Source organism: Helianthus annuus, chromosome 7 (assembly GCF_002127325.2).
Source record: "Helianthus annuus cultivar XRQ/B chromosome 7, HanXRQr2.0-SUNRISE, whole genome shotgun sequence".
Classification (NCBI taxonomy): Eukaryota; Viridiplantae; Streptophyta; class Magnoliopsida; order Asterales; family Asteraceae; genus Helianthus; species Helianthus annuus.
The window spans coordinates 115370619-115391623 of NC_035439.2; the positions used below are offsets into that span (position 1 = coordinate 115370619).

At 36.4% G+C, this 21005-nt stretch overlaps 1 long non-coding RNA gene across 1 annotated transcript; it reads left to right on the plus strand.

Annotated features, from left to right (window-relative positions):
- The first annotated feature begins 359 nt into the window (after nt 1-359).
- LOC110907178 lies at nt 360-2006 on the plus strand. The gene is made up of 3 exons (XR_004862447.1): nt 360-980; nt 1598-1628; nt 1733-2006. It is a non-coding gene; the product is annotated as an uncharacterized LOC110907178 (long non-coding RNA).
- The last annotated feature ends 18999 nt before the right edge of the window (nt 2007-21005 follow it).

The following is a 21005-nucleotide window of genomic DNA, read 5'->3' on the forward strand; positions in this document are numbered from 1 at the left end:
TACAGGTAAGTTAGTTATTGATTACATATTGTTCTGCTTAAGAGTATTGAGATAGAAAAGGTGTTGTAGCTTATTGCCCATGAATGGAACTTTTGTTTATCGTCATTGCTGTTGTGATCTGTTGTATATACCTTTTGACAGTATCGATGTTAAGTCATTGTTGAAAATAGTATTTTCTTCATTATTTTAATAGTCATTTTGATCTTAATGATTTATTTTTATTTGAACAGGAAAATGGAGTTCTTCTTGAGTTTTTTAGCTTCACACCAAAGAAAGAGGCTGTATCGAGCATGTATCATGTTCTTTTGTGACTTTAACTGGTAGTAGATATGGACTTTTATAAACAAAAGTAAGTTTCTTTTTTATCTTCCTACACTAATAAATGGAAGTGTGGATGCATTTTTTCAAGATTAATCATCTTAAAATTACTAAATATATACGGTTTCTAAGCAACTATGATGAATTAATGACGTGTGAGGTTCCTAATGGTAGTTGTGTCATTCAGAATGTGCGAGTACAAAAGTGCATTATTCTTTCGTAGCCATCTTACTTGGTTATTACTTAAGTCGGAACGCAGACATGGCATGGTCTCCGGTGGCTATTTGGTTTATTTAACCATCAATTAATAGAACAAGTCCGAGTCATACTGTGAAGTTGGGGGTTTAATAGTCTCATGCTTAGTCAAGGCATAATGAAAGTTGACTCGAAAAATATTTAATATCGACTTTGTCAATCTTTTATGTCTAAGAAACACCATTTTCTAAAAGTCAACATGGTTCTGATAACAGTGGTGGTCTATATGACATCCCTTAGGCGGATGATGTCGAAGTATGTTTTTATGGTTAGTTTATTTTAATTCTGTTGTTTTATTTATCGTCAGATTTATGTTTTTAAGTGGTTTCATGTTGAAGATTCAGAACTCACTATTGCATTCCTATTTAAGGAGTTTGCCTTCATGGAAGATGATGGCGGCATACCGAGTATGTTCTTCTTTGACTATTGAGATTCAATTGGTTAATGTGTTTTCTTGATCATTTGGAGATTACTAATAGCTATAGAAAACAATGTTCAATCCAATATAAAATATTTGTATATAAAAAGCAAGAAGGGGTTGTCATACGGGTTGGGTGATAGGTCAAAATAAGCTCCACAATATAGTCCTTTAATCTTTTTCCTTACATTTGTTATGAATTTAAGCTCTGAAATTAAGTACGACATTTGTTGAAACAACACACAATGCAAGGTTAGCAACATGGGTATTTGTTCTTGGTGGTCTTTCAGACAAACATGACAAACATGGTGGCTGATTGTGGTGGCACAGTTTTTGTATATACTATAGAGTGAAGAGTGACATCACTAAAGAGACGTGGGCTTGGTTTAGCATGCAAGCATTTTCGGGACTTCGGACTTTTTTTGAAATTATCATAGCCATCCATCTTCTTACTATGCTTGGTTTGTGCTCGAATCATTACTTAAAAAAGATATTTTTGATATAAAGTCTGATAATATATTATATAATTAGCCTACAAGTTCTTATATAATTAGCCTACAAGTTCTTATAGTAATACTGCACTTTATCTATGATATTATCTGCCAGGGAACAACTTCAAGTAATGACTCAGTTGGAGGTATCTATGACAGTAGCTATAATTTTATAAGTATACTAATTATTATGTTAAATAACTATGAATAACGTATCTTGGACCACATGCATAACTACATTGATTTCTAGGCTAAGGCCGCTAAGCAAGCTCGAATCATCTAGGGAGGAACCATCAATGGCAATGGCTCCAAGAAGTTTACAACCCGACTCGACTAATACTAGCATTGTTGCTAGCGATCAAGCTGTGCCCATGAAGTATATATTCTCAAGTCAAGCCCAGTTCATCGAAGCCTTCAGAACTATTACATATCTCATGGACCAAGAAACAATAAAGATCGCTCTGATTCATCAATGGATATGCATGCGGATCATGATTCATTTTTTACGACTTCTGTTTGAGGAGAACATGGTTACGACTTATGATATCATCAATAATTAAATTCATTTTTAGTATTTTTTACAACAATATGATTTAGATCTGCCTTTACTAAATTCATTTGTCTTTTTATTGCAACAGTACGATGGTTCGAGTATGCAGAAATTGTCATAGACCCAAGAAGTATACTGGTGACATTTTGAAAGGGTACTTTTATTCTCTGAAGTTTTTGGATTCTATTTACTAATAATCAAAGATCGAAGGTGTTTATAGATATAAGGATTGACATGCTGGTGATTGAAAATTTGTTGAATTTCTACTAGCAAGATGGTTACTTGATGATAATAAAAAGCTATTCTAACACTCATGACACATAATAACAAGCCAAACTTGTAAGAGAGCATATTTCATAATAACAAGCCAAACATGTAATAAAGTGCGTGTACGGGTGGCAATGGGTCGGGTATTGGTAATCCCATACTTATACCCGGTTGTAAAACCATGTGTGATGTCCCATACTGGGCCCAATACCCGTTGGGTATCGGTCGGGTAATCTGATGATGTAAGAGATGGTATAAAATGGGCGTGTAAGGTATTAAAGTAAGAGTTCTAAATTTTAATAATTAGGGTTCTAAGTTCAATCTAAAATATTATCCTGTTTTGAATATTTTTGTTCTTCAGTGTGGCATGTGGTTATGGCTAGAGTGTAAGGTATTAAAGTCATGATAATTATGACAATGAAGCAAGCTAAAGATGAAACTGATGAGCTAACAAACTAGATAATCTTCACAAAATTGTTTTTTTTTTTTTTTTGTCATTTTGCATTATATGATAGTACTGATCTTTTAGATAATACATATTTTTATGGCAGTGCTTTAAAGACTCTCATCACTAGCGCTATGCCTATATCAGGTAAAAAAATTACTATGTATTCATCTTTTTAGTGGATATTTTGTAGTTATATTATTGATGCATAATTGTTATGGTTCTTAATTGTAGAAATGAGCCTTAATGATGATGAGTTAGTTTAGTTATCGGCTTCTGAAGCAGATAAGATAGCTCGATCATTTACTTCAAGTTTTTCACACTTTACTCGAGTCAATGAAAATGTTCAATATAAGCAGTTCATATACTTTGGTGGTCAACTCCAAGATTCTATCTTATATATCTTCTACTAGTCTAAGTACCCGTGTAATACACGGGTGGCTAAACACCAACTAAACACATACAAATACTAAACGTTTAAGCGTTGAACTGTTATTTCGAAAGCATAATATTTTAAGATTGTTCGAATACTACATCCCCCTAATGTTTGTTAGATATTAAGTTTTTGTTAACGAAATCTTCATGATGTTTTCATGCCTTTTGGCCAATAAGACTTGAACCGGCAGTGTTGACTTCTAAATTTACATTAAGACATGAAAGTAGAGTCATAGATAACACACGCCAATACATGTTAGTAAAGCTACTAAGGAACATTGTGCAACGAAGTTATACGTGAGCCGTATCCACAAAGTAAACAGTATAAGGGCGAAATGAAAACATTGTTGGCAATAATAAGACTTACACCATTGAAATATGATACCATATAAACAAAGTGTTCCAAAAAAGTAGATAACATAATACATAGAAGGATCATAATAATGTCGAAACATTGTACGATGACAAAAAAAGATGAACCTCATTACTACAGGGAGATAATTTTTTACCATATGTAATAACCACAACACAAATATTCATTAAAAGTTGTGGTTAGATATGATCAACCTATTCAGATTCCTATTGTAACGAAGGTCAAACTGACCACCATCCGCCAAACCAGCTTGTTGCATAAAGTTCTGCCATCCTCTTAATGCATACCGAATGCTGCCACGTGCAGTTTCCTCCCGCATCTCCAAAGTCATTGAAAATCCGTCTTTAGTTTCAACTGTCATTTCATCAAGGACGGATAAATCAATGTTCATGGCAAAGGGCTTCGGAAAACGTTGCATTACAATTGCACAAAAGTATTTATCAAATTTTAAGTGAATGATTAAATACAGGATCATCATTTAACGATTATGTGTAAAGAAGGATCCATATATACACACAAGTTGAACATAGCATAACAATAATAAACTAAAAACACTAATTTTCTAACAATTAAAGACTCAATCTTACAAAAAACAACAATATAAACGGCTAAGATTCGAAGTATATCAATGTAATGGTAAAAAATCAAAGATAGAAACGATTAAATCAAAAATTTATTAATAATCAGAAGGAACTTAAATGTTGTTACCTTTACATCACAATTCAAAGCCCTAGTTCCGACGCAGAAAACCTAAAGAAGGATGATTCGGGTGATATTCCGATTTGTAGTTCCGGTTGCAGATTCACTTTCTCCTTGGGATGATAAGAGCGATGATTTGATGGAAGAGTATGGTAAGGACAATGTCCATAATTACTACCGCCATTTGAAATGTTACATAAACATCCCCTATAGTTTGAAAGTTAATGAAAATAAAATTGATTTAACCATAAATTACAACAACACCCTTTTATGAAAGGTTGTTAATCTATTTTATAAAAAAATAATACATCGAGATATATTAATAATTAATAATTAAATAATGTATGAAAGGTAAGATAATAAAAAATAAAAAGGAGTGTATGACCAAAAAATGTTTAAATATAATACTAAGGAAACAAATAATTTTATACTTCATTCTGTATCCTAAAACAATTTAAGGAGCACCTTCTTCAATAACTTCTTCATTACACTCTATTTTAACACGTGCAAGACGACGTTCAGGAATACGGACCAAATCTTCTGTGCCTCTAAAAAACATCATGTCAAATATTGATTCCGAAATCATCACAAAAATAGTATAGTGTTCGTCTGAAATTTTCATGTCTTCTTTAATTTTATTCCATCCAGTAGTGAAATAAAAATTTTGACCATGCTTATTCATAAAAACCAACCATGTACGGATAGGAAAAGCAGTTATAGTAACATGGCTGGTAGGTATTGTGTTCTTCAACTTATGATGAACAAAAAATCTATTGATAAGCTGTAAGTAAAAAAAAATAATTATGTTAAAAAAAGTTTAATAAAATTAGTCAAAAGCTAAAATAGTATAAATATAAACAATAATAAATACAAAATGCTATTTATGTTCACAAAACTGTGATGTTTGGTAATATAAGAAATCATCTTGAGCAAGTGTCAAATCTTGATAGAAGTATATGAGTCGAAAAGTTAGACTACCTTTGTACAAAAATTAAACCAATGACTTATTTGGTAATAGTAGTGACTGTATCATGTTAAACCATCCATCATAATGTAAGAGTACAGTTTATTTCTTACAAAAAGGGTTAATTAGAAAATTAAATATATAAATAATTTTTTGGACGAAATTAATGGAGTCTATTTAAAGTTCTTAAATTTAAAACTGGATTGTATTTTTTAAATTCTGTATTAATTAAAAACTTAAAATTTTCTTTTTTAAATAGTATGTAATACTTTTTTATAACCTGATGCATATATATGTTTAGAATAAATTATAGTAACAGTATATAAAAAAATTATAATGTATTAACTACATTACTTAAATAGATTACATTACATCTATAATTAAATTGACTTTAAAAATCAACCAAACAATGAATTTTAGTTACAAATATTAGAAAATAATATGAATATTTTAAATAATAAAAAAGTATCGTTTTTTAAATGTTCAAGTTTATCGAAATATATATTGGGTCTTATAAATTTACTAACATTAATTTTTTTTAAAACGGATTTTATTTTTTTGATATTGTATTAATTATAAAACGTAATACTTTGTTATCTGAATAGTATATAATACTTTCTATAACCTGATTAATTTATATGTTTATAATAAATTATACGTTTTTTAAATGATGTAGAGTATACAAAATGATATTAGGTCTTATATTTTTAGTAACAATATAAATAGTCAAACGATATATTATTACAATGAGAGTTAGCAAAAAGAATAATCATAATCATCATGATATATATAAGAAACAAAAAGTATAATTAACTAAAAGAATTAGCAAAAAAACAATAGTTATTCATAACAGAAAACTAAACCATCAAACAATCATGTTCATATAAAACAACCACACAAGTCAAACCATTGTCAAATTACAAAAAAAAAAAAAAATCAAAAAATATCCAAATACTGAAGCAAATAGAAACGATGAGATAAAATGTTTGAATCATAGGTGACTACTTTTCTGTCTTTGGAATTAGAAGCACTGCATCGACACCACCCTCTTTACGCATCTTTGATGAAGACTGCGAAGAAAAATCATCCACGTCATACACGGTATCCAAATTGCGTTTCAATTCACCTTCGCTCATCGTATCCAACTTAGCATCCTTCTGATCAAAGGATGTTGTAAACCCAACTTTAAAAACATTTGAGCAAGGGATTACATCGTCTCCCGTTTGGGATATAGAATCCTACAAAAATAAAATAATTAAAGAGGGATGAGTTATTAATATACATTTAACAAATAATGAGTAAAAATTAAATTATATATAAACTAAAGGATAGTAAACCTTAACAGGCCAATCGACATTACGGTTTGAATCGGATGGTTCGACATTGACGGCTTCCTCATCAATAGGCTGATTTTATTTAAAAAACATACAAAAAAAATTATAATACTTATAAGTTAAAGATTGTTGGCAAATTGTAATAATAATATAAAGGTGAAATGGATTAAATATACCTGAATAGTGTCAAAATGTTTATCAAGCTCGGACAAAACCACCGGGTTATTAGTCATCTTGGAGACTGAGTAGCCATCAGACTTCTTGCTAATGTTAAAAGAAGAAACAGCAATCTTGAACGCAAACTTCATATTGAGTAAACAATTTAGCTCATTTGGAAAGTTTCCTTCGTTTGCTAACTGTTAGAAAAAAAAATATACATCAATGTTGTATAATAACCAAACATATTATAAAAGCAATTTTTTAGTACGTACTTCAATGTTGTTGTCTAACAGCTGATTCGCATTAACCTTTAAAAGCTTTGTCACCTCACGCTCAAACAATGTCAGCGTCACAATACCAGTACAATCTTGCACACGTATAGAAAGCCTGATTCTGCAAAATATATTAATAAGATTTAGTTTTTTTGACAAACAAAGCTTAATATGGATAATATTTACCTTGGAATTGATGAAACGGTCCTTGTATTACAAACATCAGTCTTGCATTCCAAGACAGTAACCTCTTCTAAACCATCAGTACCATCATGCTTCTCTTTAACAACAGTAATGGTTGAAACCTTTTTGTTGCAGGCTGTGCACGCGTTGTAAAACCACTCATTGTTCGATGCAAAACTCGTGATAGTCCCAATAATGATAACAAACTTCGTCTGTGTTTAATAAGTAGATAATGTATAAAAACAAAGATAAAGGAAAACATATTAAAACAATTTTAATTTGTGTTACCGTATCTATTGCATTTAACGACCCAATGGGATAAAAAGTCAAGTCAGAAAGGAACTCTTCTGTGGCAGACTTCACAACAGAAGAACTTAAGCCAGAATAACTGGAAGAAAGTTCTGGAGAAAGTTTCTCGATAAATCTAATAAAACATGAAAAATAATTATTTACTATGACAATGTTGGATTAAAAATTATAAAAACATATTAGGATAGTGAACCTTTTTTTAAACTCAGCAACTTCATCAATATCACTGTTAATTAAGACTCGGGTGACGGTATACAAATTGGAAACAGATAAATGCCCTGTACATAATTAAAAAAAATTTAAATTAATTTAAACAACTATTTAAAGTGAAACAGTAAAGAAAAAACACAATAGATTTAAAATAATACGATACCTCCCCAGAATCTTTATTTCCCAAACTGAATGATTACGACGACATTTTTTTCACCTCGATTGCTGCTCTCATACTCCATTATTTGATCCGCATAACCGTCCCAAAGTGTCACAAAGATCTGCTTATTGCTGAACATTAAAAAGGTTAACAATAAAAGTAGTAGTTTAGAAAACAAAACATAAAAAAGATAATATTATAAGGAATAAAAGTGAAGAAAAAATAAATAAATACTTCAAGTCTTCAAGCATAAAGGTGACTTTCTTCTGTTTTTTTCCATTATTAGTTTCCATGTCTACCTCGAAGGGAAAACTTTTGACCACAAAACCAATTACATCTGAGGAAAAAATGTAAAAAGTGTCAACAAAATAAAAAATGTCTTATGTTGTATTATATAGTTTTAATTGTATATGATACCAATTGGACTTTTAAAAAACTTGTTGTCATCTGTTGGATCCTCCACAACAGAATCAAACGGAGTAAAATCAAAACCCCATTCAGAACCAATAGCCTCGTGGCATTCCTCAACAACGGTGTTGTTATTAAGGTTAATCTTCAAACCACCGTTAGCGTATTTGACCTTCTGACGATTCTCACCCAAGGAAGGATTTCGAATCGTCAAACAACGCTTTTCTTCTAATAGATGTTGATATCCGGATACGTTTTTAGCCAAAACAAAAGCTTGCATTTTTGTTCCCTAACAAACAACAGCATTATTTTATACAAAACATACGTACTTTAAGAATTAACAGTATCTAATATTAAATTAAAACATAAGTGTATGAACGCTTACCTCACTGTCCATGACTATCATATCATAACAATAAACTTTTCTAGCGTTATTGAAATCAGCTCTTGTCCACAAACGAACAATGCGTATTCTGATGGTGTAGTTATCAACGTTGAGGTCCAAATTATTCAACAGTGTGATTGCAGCTTGTTCCATTTCTGCATAAAATTCAAAGGAAAGATTAGAAAAAAAACAACAATATATACTAACACATTGTAATAAATTATGAATCAATATCTTATAGAAATTCAAAGGTATTCTTACCAACGCTTATGAAAACTGATAGACAATTTTCTGAGTAGAGAACATATATTTCAATGTGAAATGTTTAAAGAATATTTATAATAGGTAGGCAAATGTTAATTAAGTAAACATTGTATATTATACAAAATTAAAATATCGAAAAAATCAATTATAATAAACCATGAACATGGAAATATGTAAAAGAAAGGTATTTTCTAAAAATACAGTCAATCGGTTTAAATGTCAATAAATAGGTTAATATGTCAAAAAAATGCTAAATTGAAATTTCACATACCACCTTATTAAACGGCTTTGAAATATTAAGTTCTTTCTTTAGCTTTAATTGAAAATGAAGCTTTCCAGCATTCTACAACCTTAGCAGTTAAAAGTTCAGCACTGACAACCTTCTTCGACAACCATACTGAAATGAAGTTACAAAAGATGTTCTTGAGGCTTGTATAGCATTGCACAACAATACCTAAAATATGACATTTCACACATTCAGGAGCATATCCATATAATGTGCATCCATATCTATAATATATTTCTTTACTTTTTCGGCTAATTCTAGGTCTCTAAACGAATCAAATGGAAAAAAAAAACAGGGGCATATTATCAATTTCCATAATTATCAAATGGAAATTGCAAAGTAAGGACGGAATTTTTATGATTAATAAGTTTCAAAGTAACGAAAAAATTTTGAATTTGCAACCTATTAAGTGAAAGTTGACTTTCTGTAATTAAAAAGAATATAAAATCTATAATGCAAGGTTTATAAAAAGTTTATAATGTAACAGGTCAAAACTATAATGCATGGTTTAAAAATGACAATCATAGTGTTATAAAATCTATATGTAGTACTAACTTCATACTAATATCTTCTAATAATAACAACATAGTGTTATATTCTATATGTAATACTAAGTTCATAATACTATGTTATACAAATAACAACCCTATAATCTATGTGCAAAAGTAGTTTATATATCGTTTGTGATATATAATATGTGTAGATTTATTAGATATATATATATATATATATATATAACATTGAACAGTGACTTATATAAACACTATATTTAGTTGTAAACAATAATCAGCAATGTTAATATGCGAATATATCATTTTAATTTTATCCGTAAAAGTAGTTTGTATATCGTTTTTGATCTATCATAAAATGTTATAGTGGGAATAAAAAGTACTAAAAACATAGATTAAACTTTAAAGTCAGGGCATATAGTGGTTAAAATAACAATTAAGATATGAAAATTATATAAAACCTTGAAATTCTAAAACAAAACCAATGTTAAAACCAAAAAACTTGAAAGGCAAAAAACATGCCATAATTGTCATATAACTAATTACTATGCCTAACGTAAGGTACAACCCTCTCAACACTCAAAACCTGCTCATTCTCATCAAAAGAATAGTGAACCTGGTCACGGACCTTAATTCGAGCGGCTTTCATGAACTTCTTCCAAGTGGTTAAAGCGTATCGAAAACCACGACCATTGGTTCTTCTTTCACGTCTGGTACCGTTGGTAATCTACAGTGGCGGATCCAGATGCAAAAATCTTATGGTCAAATCTTTTAAACCTTCATCAAGCTTAGCCATGCGTGAAATACGATCAGGAATTCTCTGTATTGAAATAAAATTAATAATAAAAGTAAACGTTTATTAAGTAAAAAAAACAGAAAACTTGTTTTTAGCAGTTTTTAAAATGATATACAAACTTACAAAATAATCTTCACCAGCTATACGAACAAACCGACTAACACCACCATGTATTTGTTCTTCAACTTCATTTTCAGCATCTACAGGTGCAACTTCAGTCTGCAAAATAATATATATAACATGTATTACATTCTGATATGTATAAAATTTATAAATAACTACCAATATTTAATTTACCTCATCAACATCTAGTTCAGGATAAGTGATTTCAACACCGTTTTTTCCAAAAACTTTTAAATAGAAAAAATTACCAAAACCTTTTGTGAATAACAAATAACAACCAACCTCCAACTGAAACAGACTAACAATTACATCCATACCAACGGTAAAACCGACTTTGCCGTCAGACGTTACAATGGAAACGTTAAACGTTTTGTTGTCTATCATTACAGTAGAGGTTACATCATTTGAGGAATAATCGTAACTTTTTGGCAAAATACATTGAGGTATGACCTGTAGGATGATAAAAAAAAGTGAAAACGGTTACTATTAATATATCTAAAGTAATAATTCAATACATTAGGAAAAATAAAATCATATTTATCTTACATAAAAATTACATGATGGAGGGAGCATATATGTCCAGAAAGAGCCACGACTAACCCCATCAACGAAACTTGTTAATTTAAACGTAGTAGGGTCTACAGGATTAAATACTACCAAACATCCTTTGGTTAGACCCAAGTGTTCTACAACATTGGACCAACCATGAAAGAAAAATAACTTCCCTTTAGAAGCGCTTAAAAAAACGTTAAAGACACGGCCATCTTTAGTGTGTATCATAACATTAGTAGGGCCTTTGTCAACACCCCATAGTTTGGAAGCAGCGTCATCGGGAATGGACTAATAAAACAATGAAATGGAAAATGATTATAATTATAGTCAAAAGATTAAAACAATACAATAATAATAAACTGTATTTAATAAGAAGAAAAAGAAAAGAACACAAATAACTAAAGTAATAATAATTCATTTACCAGAATAAGTTGGTCTGCTCGATTCATTACCCTGCAGAACCAGGGTCCTCTGTAACTTATTTATATAATACAATGTTAACAAAATTTAACATGTTAAGGTTATTGTTACAAAATAATAAAAATGAATACAAAATACCTTGATGAACTTTCACCCATAGTAAATACCTACAAAAATAGGTTACATAAACAAACGACATCAGATCAATTATTATGCAATCAATATAATTAACAAACAAAGGATTCATGAATAAGTTGAATCAGGATTTGTATAACTTAAAAATAACGAAAATATCAGATTGAAAAAATCCTATACAAAGATTAATTAATAATTAATAAAAATATATATTACATAACAATCGATAAACTGCTTTTCGTTTCAATAAGTTGAATCAGGATTTGTATATAAATTGTAATTAGAACAATTGTAAATAGAGATTAGGGTTTATGATATAGATAACAATTAACATATCCGTTACAATCAACTACAACATACAAATATAATTGAGGTTTTATAATAAAAAATAAAAACCACAAACAGAGGTGCAATATACTTACCGATGCTTGTATTTGGTGTGACACTCGAGGTTTTTCCGAACGATCACCTTGTAATATTTTGTGTGCATATAAATATTATTAAATGGAAACATTAAATGGAAACGTGATCTTTGCATGATATGTGATGTATGTATGTATTATATATTTATATATGTATGAGAGCCGGAACCACGACCCGAGACCCTGACTCGCAACCGGGCGGTTGCGAGTGGGCCACTCGGTCTCGAGTGGGCCGTTGAGCCGAAACCGGCTTGGGCCGAAACCCCAAGCCCAACCCGAAACATCCCCTTGTATATATCCCACCTTTCCCCACTTCTTCCATTTTTACACACACAAACACTCCTCAAACTCTCTCAACTAGAAACCCTCAACAACACACCCCAATCTCTTCCTATTTTCGGTTCAAGCAAAGATCCCGGACAAGAAACTCGGTCAAGACTATCACTCGGACATTCCATCTTCTCGGTTCTCTTTTCTTTGTTTTCGGCCCCTCCTTTCATAACCGGTTAGTGCTATCTTTTGTGTTATCTTTTGTGTATAAGATTTATGTGGGATAAATGAACTAGAAATGTTTGGTTAGTAGTTTTTGGTATGACTTTTAGGTTGATTTGTAAAAGTTTGACACTATGTGGTTACATGTTTAGAAATGGTAGTGTAGGAATGTTCATACCAACCAAAACTATGTTCAAGATTATAAAGTGAATGCTTCATTGTTCTTGCAAAAATGATGTTGTTAAATATGAGATTTCGGATATATAATGCATGATTTCTTATTTTGCATCATGATCTTGTTGTAAATATGTAAATTTTGGTTCATAAATGTGTGATTTGTTATGGTGAAAACCCTAGAAAAATATGAAGATAGGATGAACTTGTTTGAATATGACTTGAAGATGTAAAAATGGCAAAGTTTGATCTATCTTTACTAGTATTCAGCTTTGGCAAAGTGTTAGTGAAACCTTATTGGTAGTTTCCTAAAATGGGCCTGAATTCTTGGTACAAAATGGACTGATGCATCTGCATCATCACGTGTACATGAAAGTGACAGATTACGACTCGCAACGACAGCATTCCGACTCGAAACCACGCAGTTGCGACTCGCAACCATAGCATGACAAGTCGAAACCTCGAGATTGCGACTCGAGACCACGCCGATTGCGACTCGCAACCAAAACGTGATGACTCGAGACCACGGTTGCGACTCGCAACCACAGCATGACAAGCCGAGACCACCTGGTTGCGACTCGAGACCAGCTGGTTGCGAGTGGGCTGTCCATTTTGGTTATTGGGCCATTCTGTGTTTAACTTGGGCTACTGTTGACTGGATTATGTGTTGCTGTTGACTGTTTAATTTCTTAGGCCGGCCCAGTAACCCACTGTTTACTTATATGCTTGATACGTGCTAGTTATGTGTAAGCTTTTACGTGAATGCTTGTACACCGAACCTGACCTATACCGGTAACCATGTTAGGACGTGGTGACCAACGTGATTGACAAGTAACCTAAACCTACCGAGCAACCCAAGGTGAGTTCACAACTTAAAAGCATGCGTCCCGGTGGTTTGGGACACGAGACTAACAACCCTATCCCCTGGTAAAAGGGGATACCATTTACATACCTTCCCTAGTTATTGGGAACAAAACTTACTTTTCCTTCCCGGGTATTGGGAAACCTTTTGGTTAATTACTGTTTATACGGATTGCAACTAACAGCACTAAACGAAACTCTATCACTCAAGTCCCTACTACAAATACCGATTAGTCGCCGGGTTAGGCGAACGGGTTATTAGTTGATAGCGCTATTTAGGTGTTTACCAGCCTCACACCGTGCCCTGGTTTGGGACGGTCGTGAACTAATGTACTCAGATATTCGTCAATGATGATAGAACATTGACATCGGGGCATCCTGCGGATACGCAACGGTTACCTAGTGTTCGGTATTGGAAAAACAGTTTAGTCGCTAACTTTTGGGGTAGCTCCCCAGGGCATGTATAAACGGATAAATTAACCGGTGAAACAAAGTTTTTGGTAATTAAAACTGGACAACTAGTGAACTCACTCAGCATTATTGTTGACCCCTTACTGCATGCTTTGCAGGTAACCAGTGACGAAGGAGCTTGCAGCTTGGGAACGTGTAGTGTCTGTTCACCCTTGTTTTGGGTGTTACCATATTTTGAATCATGAACTTTGTTTTAAAACTACCTTACTTATGCTTCCGCTACTTGTTACTGTTTTGAACTTAGAACTTTAAACTCTGAACTTAATATTTGCTATGCTTATGATTAGTAAGTATTACTTTTGATATCAACTCAAGTATTCGGTATAATTGGTGGCTGGATCCTGGTCAGTCACGCCCCCGAAGCGGGTGTTATCCGCAGGTGGATTTTGGGGGTGTGACAGATTGGTATCAGAGCCATTGGTTATAGTGAACTTGGTTTTAAAAAGGGGAAAAATCTTTTTGGAGAAAACCAGACTATAACCCGTGACTCGTAACGACACTACACTCCAAGTGCAAGGCTCGACACATTTGACCTCATAGCTCGGACCAGTGTTTACTTGTTTGCTTTATGTTTCCTGTTATGCTATACGTACTAGTGTGCCTAAACTAGATAGATACACCTCTCCCTTCTATCTCATTCTCGCTACACTACGACATCACACTCATACTGTGTTTTCTGGTTATGAAGACAATGAGTGGACGCGGAAGAGGAAACATTAACATGACGCAGGCTCAGTTCACTAACCTGCTCAACACGGTGGCTGCGGCTTTTGCAGCTCACCCTTTAGGTAAGCTCGTTGTTTTAGGATGTTTAGGTCCTACCGCCACATCGACTTTTCGCCTCTAAACCTATACGCTTCGCTTCTCACGAACAGGTCAGCATGCACCTGCGCAACCACCAGTGTGTACTTTCAAAACTTTCATGGATTGCAAGCCTCTCCCTTTCAACGGCACTGAGGGTGCCATAGGTCTTCTACATTGGATTGAGAAAATTGAAGCTGTTTTTGCTGTTTGCGAGTGTCCCCCTGCGAACTGGGTGAAGTTTGCTACTGCTACGCTTGAAGGAAGCGCGCTTTCTTGGTGGAAGGCGCAGATTCAGATGTTTGGGTTGGAAACTGCAAATGCTACTGCGTGGGAGGATTTCAAGGATATGATTAAGGATGAATACTGTCACCGGGATGACATTCACAAGCTTGAGAACGAGTACTATGAGCTCAAGATGGTTGGGTCAGAGATTGAAACCTACACCAAGTTGTCCAATGACTATGCTGCTCTCTGCCCGAACATGTCACGACCAATGTACCGAAGGATCGAACTGTACATCAAGGGTTTGGCTCCTGAAATTCGAAGCCATGTCACTTCAGCCAACCACACTACCATTCAGCCGATTGTTCGACTTGCTCACAAACTTACTGATCAGGCTGTAGAAGAGGGCAGGTTGCCCAAAAGGATCAGTGCTACTGTCGGAACTTCTAGTGACAGCAAGCGTAAGTGGGAAGGAAGTCAAAGCAAGGATGCTAACCCCACTCAGGCCCCAGCACAGCAAAGGAAAACCGAAAACAACAAGGGCGCTCAACAACAGGGTGGCTATCGTGGAAACCACCCCAAGTGCAACAAGTGCAATCGACATCACAGCGGGCAGTGTGTGAAGGGCCAGTGTCAGCGATGTAACAAAATGGGGCATGAGGCCAAGGATTGCAGAAGTCAGTTCCCAGCTAGACAGAACCAGCAGCAACCCCAACAGCAACAGCAGCAGGGAAACAACCGGGCATGTTTTAAGTGTGGAGCTGAGGGGCACTTTAAGAAGGATTGCCCTGAACTGAATCAGAATCGCAACAATAATCAGGGAGCTGGGAACAACAATCAGAACAACAATGCTGGGAATGGTGCTAGAGGAAGAGCTTTCGTGATTGGAGCTGGTGAAGCAAGGAATGACCCCAATGTCGTGGCGGGTAAGTTCCTACTCGATGATCGTTATGTTTCTGTGTTATTTGATTCCGGTGCCGATGCTAGTTATGTATCCCTACGTATTAGTAAGAAGCTTAAGCGTCCGCTTTCGTTACTAAGTTCTCCTCATATCGTCGAGTTAGCTAATGGAAGAAACATCGAAGCCTCACATGTTGTCAAAGGCTGCAAACTAGAGTTGTCTGGTCAGACATTTAGTATCGATCTTTTCCCTGTTACTCTTGGAAGCTTCGACGTCGTTATTGGTATGGATTGGTTATCCAAGCATCGCGCTGAGATCCTCTGTCAAGAGAAAGCAGTTCGTATTCCTCGCCGTTCTGGCAAACCCCTCATTGTACAAGGTGGCAAGGGTGGAGAAATCTCCGGCATTATCTCGTTCTTGAAGGCCCAGAAGTGTTTACGGAAAGGGCACACCGCTATCTTGGCACTTGTTACCAACACGCAGGAAAAGGAAAAGAGGATTGAAGACTTTCCAGTAGTACGCGACTATCCCGAGGTATTTCCTGAGGAATTACCTGGACTCCCTCCCCATCGTCAGGTCGAATTCCAAATCGAGCTAGCTCCCGGAGCAGCGCCTATAGCTCGTGCGCCTTATCGACTAGCCCCCGCAGAATTGAAGGAACTCTCGACGCAACTACAAGAACTATTGGATAAAGGATTTATCCGCCCTAGTTCATCACCCTGGGGAGCACCGGTACTCTTTGTTAAGAAGAAGGATGGCACGTTCCGAATGTGCATAGACTATCGTGAGTTGAACAAGGTTACCATCAAGAATCGTTACCCTCTCCCTCGAATCGACGATTTGTTTGATCAACTGCAAGGATCGAGCTACTACTCTAAGATTGACCTGCGATCAGGCTACCATCAGTTAAGGGTCCGTAACGAAGACATCTCCAAAACTGCATTCAGAACTCGTTATGGTCATTATGAATTCCTCGTTATGCCCTTCGGAATGACCAACGCCCCTGCAGTGTTCATGGATCTTATGAACCGAGTATGCAAACCCTACCTCGACAAGTTCGTGATTGTGTTTATAGACGACATCTTGATCTACTCGAAAAGTCAGGAAGAGCATGAACAACACCTACGCCTTATCCTCGAACTCCTTCGCAATGAGCAACTGTATGCCAAGTTCTCGAAATGCGACTTCTGGCTTCGAGAAGTCCATTTCCTTGGGCACGTGGTTAACAAGGACGGAATCCACGTCGACCCTGCAAAGATCGACTCTATAAAGAATTGGCCTACCCCTAAGACTCCCACTGAAGTTCGCCAATTCTTAGGATTGGCAGGTTACTACCGCAGATTTATTCAGGGATTCTCTAAGATTGCACAACCTCTCACGACACTCACTCAGAAAGGCGTCACCTACAAGTGGAATGAAGCACAGGAATCTGCTTTTCAGAGGCTTAAGGATAACCTCTGCAGTGCTCCAATTCTCTCGTTACCTGAAGGAACGGACGACTTTGTGGTTTACTGTGATGCGTCTATTCATGGGCTCGGTTGCGTGTTGATGCAACGCGAGAAAGTTATTGCTTACGCCTCTCGACAACTTAAGACACATGAAAGGAACTACACAACACACGACTTGGAACTGGGAGCAGTGGTATTTGCGCTTAAGATATGGAGACATTACCTGTACGGTACCAAGTGCACCATTTACACCGATCACAGGAGTCTCGAGCATATCTTTAAGCAGAAGGAATTAAACATGCGTCAACGTAGATGGGTCGAACTCCTGAATGATTATGAATGCGCCATCAAGTACCATCCGGGCAAGGCCAATGTTGTGGCTGACGCCCTCAGCCGGAAAGACACAGTACCAAAGCGCGTGCGAGCATTACAACTTACCATCCAGTCTAGTCTCCCTACTCAGATTCGAAATGCTCAGGTTGAAGCTCTGAAACCGGAAAACATCAGGGCTGAGTCCCTGCGAGGATCGAGACGGCAGCTAGAACAGAAAGAGGACGGCGCCTACTATGTGGCAGGGCGCATTTGGGTCCCACTTTACGGAGATCTACGAGAGCTTGTGATGGACGAAGCCCATAAGTCCCGTTATTCAGTACATCCTGGTGCAGATAAGATGTACCACGACTTGAAAACCACATACTGGTGGCCTGGCATGAAAGCCCACATAGCAGCCTATGTTGGCAAATGTTTGACCTGTGCAAGAGTCAAGATCGAGTATCAGAAACCAGCAGGCCTACTACAGCAACCCGAAATCCCGAAATGGAAATGGGAACAGATTTCCATGGATTTTGTTACAGGGCTACCTAGATCTCAACGCGGGAATGATACTATTTGGGTGATAGTAGATCGTTTGACTAAGTCTGCACACTTTCTGGCCATTAAGGAAACAGACAAGTTTTCTACCTTGGCAGAAATCTATTTAAAGGAAGTAGTCTCCAGGCACGGGGTGCCAACTTCTATTATTTCTGACCGAGACGCTCGTTTTACTTCCGAGTTGTGGCAAGCTATGCACAAATCCTTTGGCTCACGTTTGGACATGAGCACCGCTTATCATCCGCAAACGGATGGGCAGTCTGAACGCACCATCCAAACCCTGGAAGACATGCTTAGAGCATGTGTGATCGATTTTGGCAAGAACTGGGAGAAGCATCTGCCGCTGGTGGAATTCTCCTACAACAACAGCTATCACACTAGCATTCAGGCGGCACCTTTTGAGGCATTGTACGGTCGTAAATGCCGATCACCTCTTTGCTGGGCAGAAATAGGTGACAGTCAGCTCACGGGCCCAGAACTAGTGGTAGATACAACGGAAAAGATTTCCCAGATCAGGCAACGCATGGCGGCAGCTCGTGACCGTCAGAAAAGCTACGCTGACAAGCGTAAGAGACCATTAGAATTCCAGGTCGGGGACCGGGTTCTACTTAAAGTCTCACCCTGGAAGGGTGTGGTTCGTTTTGGTAAACGAGGCAAGCTGAATCCACGGTATGTTGGACCATTCGAAATTACCGAGAAAATCGGTAAGGTTGCTTATAGATTAAACCTGCCTGCAGAGCTGAGTGCAGTGCACAACGTTTTTCACGTATCCAACCTGAAGAAGTGTTTGTCGGATGAAACACTTGTGATTCCTTTTAAGGAACTGACGATTGACGAACAGCTACACTTTACTGAGGAACCGATTGAGATCACGGATCGAGAAATCAAAACCCTCAAACGTAGCCAGATACCCCTTGTGCGAGTTCGTTGGAACTCACGACGCGGCCCAGAGTTTACCTGGGAGCGGGAAGACCAGATGAAGTCTAAGTATCCCCAGCTGTTCCCAAACGAAAACCCCAGCACTGAAGCTACAACCGAATTTCGGGACGAAATTCCAAACTAACGGGGGGATGATGTGACACCCCGTTAAAACACGCTAGCTTGGCAGTGGCTGCTTCAACTTTCGGGACGAAAGTTCTTAAAACTTGGGGATAATGTGACACTCGAGGTTTTTCCGAACGATCACCTTGTAATATTTTGTGTGCATATAAATATTATTAAATGGAAACATTAAATGGAAACGTGATCTTTGCATGATATGTGATGTATGTATGTATTATATATTTATATATGTATGAGAGCCGGAACCACGACCCGAGACCCTGACTCGCAACCGGGCGGTTGCGAGTGGGCCACTCGGTCTCGAGTGGGCCGTTGAGCCGAAACCGGCTTGGGCCGAAACCCCAAGCCCAACCCGAAACATCCCCTTGTATATATCCCACCTTTCCCCACTTCTTCCATTTTTACACACACAAACACTCCTCAAACTCTCTCAACTAGAAACCCTCAACAACACACCCCAATCTCTTCCTATTTTCGGTTCAAGCAAAGATCCCGGACAAGAAACTCGGTCAAGACTATCACTCGGACATTCCATCTTCTCGGTTCTCTTTTCTTTGTTTTCGGCCCCTCCTTTCATAACCGGTTAGTGCTATCTTTTGTGTTATCTTTTGTGTATAAGATTTATGTGGGATAAATGAACTAGAAATGTTTGGTTAGTAGTTTTTGGTATGACTTTTAGGTTGATTTGTAAAAGTTTGACACTATGTGGTTACATGTTTAGAAATGGTAGTGTAGGAATGTTCATACCAACCAAAACTATGTTCAAGATTATAAAGTGAATGCTTCATTGTTCTTGCAAAAATGATGTTGTTAAATATGAGATTTCGGATATATAATGCATGATTTCTTATTTTGCATCATGATCTTGTTGTAAATATGTAAATTTTGGTTCATAAATGTGTGATTTGTTATGGTGAAAACCCTAGAAAAATATGAAGATAGGATGAACTTGTTTGAATATGACTTGAAGATGTAAAAATGGCAAAGTTTGATCTATCTTTACTAGTATTCAGCTTTGGCAAAGTGTTAGTGAAACCTTATTGGTAGTTTCCTAAAATGGGCCTGAATTCTTGGTACAAAATGGACTGATGCATCTGCATCATCACGTGTACATGAAAGTGACAGATTACGACTCGCAACGACAGCATTCCGACTCGAAACCACGCAGTTGCGACTCGCAACCATAGCATGACAAGTCGAAACCTCGAGATTGCGACTCGAGACCACGCCGATTGCGACTCGCAACCAAAACGTGATGACTCGAGACCACGGTTGCGACTCGCAACCACAGCATGACAAGCCGAGACCACCTGGTTGCGACTCGAGACCAGCTGGTTGCGAGTGGGCTGTCCATTTTGGTTATTGGGCCATTCTGTGTTTAACTTGGGCTACTGTTGACTGGATTATGTGTTGCTGTTGACTGTTTAATTTCTTAGGCCGGCCCAGTAACCCACTGTTTACTTATATGCTTGATACGTGCTAGTTATGTGTAAGCTTTTACGTGAATGCTTGTACACCGAACCTGACCTATACCGGTAACCATGTTAGGACGTGGTGA